This window comes from Vipera ursinii, assembly GCF_947247035.1.
Source record: "Vipera ursinii genome assembly, chromosome: 9".
NCBI lineage: Eukaryota > Metazoa > Chordata > Lepidosauria > Squamata > Viperidae > Vipera > Vipera ursinii.
This window is the reverse complement of record NC_139523.1, coordinates 17,735,986-17,737,940: the sequence shown is the minus strand read 5'-3', so window position 1 is coordinate 17,737,940 and position 1,955 is coordinate 17,735,986.

Genomic DNA, 1,955 nt, shown 5'->3' with positions numbered 1-1,955 from the left:
TCACTCTTACAACCCTTGCAGCTACCCCGATGGTCTCGTGTTCAAAACTCAGACGCTTGGCAACTGGCGTGTATTTAGGACCGTTGCAGTGTCTCGGGTTCATATGATCACCTTCTGACAAGCAGAGTTGGTTTGTACATTGGGGGAAGCCAGATTCACTTAACCATGTCACTAATTTAAAAAATGGAAGTGATTCACTTAACAACTCTGGCAAGAAAGGTCATACAACGGGGGTAAGGCCCACTTTATACCTTGCTTAGCAATGGAAATTTTAGGCTCAGTCGTGGCCATGAATCAAGAACCCCCTGCGTTCTGCCCAAGATTGCATCCCACAATCACAACCAATCACTGTTTGTTTAAATGCCCATCAACTATTGACAGCATTTGATGCCATTAGCCATGTTATCCTTCTGGATGACCTGCAAAGGTAGGATATTGAGCACGTCAATTGGCATTGATTCTATTCCTCCCTAAGCAAGCAGTCAACGTGTGTTTATACATATCCATGGATGATCCAATGCAGGACATCACATCAATTTGGGATGATATATGCCAATAATACTCACCCGTATAGTGCCAGAACAGGCTGGATCAGGAATGCTGTTGAATTCCACACCCAGTGGCTGAAGGCTGTCAGTCTCTAGATCAGGAGTATCCAACCTTGAATGGGATGCAAAAGTTGATTGGTAATCAGTGTAGCCACTGTAGCCGGCATGCCCAACCTTGGCAATTCCCAGAATTCCCCAGCCAACATGGACATCCCTGCTAGAGTGGCTACACTGATCAACTTCTGCATCCCATTCAAAATGCTATCCCAAAGGTGGTTTCTCAGGAGGCAACTGGACTTCCTTGTTTTTTCTTTGAAGATGTTTCACTTCTCATCCAAGAAGCTTCTTCAGCTCTGACTAGATGGTGGGGAGTGGAAGGATGGAGACCATCTACTCAGAGCTGAAGAAGCTTCTTGGATGAGAAGCGAAACGTCTTCAAAGGAAAAAAAAACAAGAAAGTCCAGTTTCCTCCTGAAAAAGCACCTTTGGGACCACCCTGGTCTGGATGACTGAGAATCTCCATAGACATTCAAAGTAGCCTTCAGACCACTGGTTCAGGGGTTTCCAACCTTGACCATTTCCAGGTAGATGGACTTCAGCTCCCAAAATCCAATAGCCAGTATAGCCATTGCTGAGAATTCTGGGAATGGAAGTCCACTCACCTTCCATTTGCCAAGGTTGGGAAACCCTGCTGCACTTGGTATGAGGGAGGAGGGAAAATGAAGACATGGACATTTACCAACTTAAGGCACCCAGCAACCAGAGGTTTATTTTATGGAGTCCATGCAAATAGCATGGAAAGCACCAAATATTTGTTCCTTAATGTATTCCAGCAATTCAGTAAATCAAAAAATTGCAGCTCTATCCAGAATGCAAATAGGTTTTGTCCTGGTGATGAATATTGTTTTTTCTTATAAGGTTGCCTGCTCCACCACCTGGCAGAGCAGATCCTTTTTTCCACCGCTCCGTATAATGGAGGCCGTATAAGGGGAATGAAATAACATGTTAATTCAGAATTATTTAATTCAGAATCATTTTAATTTGCTTTTCAGTCTGAATTAGATATAAACAGGGTTCACTCTCCTCCTCGCCATCCCTTTTTTTTTTTAACATCACACAAATTACATCCGTACTGATTTCTGCCGAGGGCATTAGCATTTTAATCAGCCATGCCGTACTGTATCAGGCAGGCCAACTACAACTCAAGGTGTATTGATTTTTTTTAAAAAAAAAAAATCACGTCCTCCATGAACGTAAACGATGAATGTTTTTCTGAAAATTGCAGTTCTGTGTAGCAGCCCGATGACATCTCTTTACACGTTGAAACTTCCAGAGTATTTCTATCCTGGCAGCGTGGAGTTTCTTCCCCCCCCCATATATCATCTGTAATTTGTTTCTTTTCTAGCC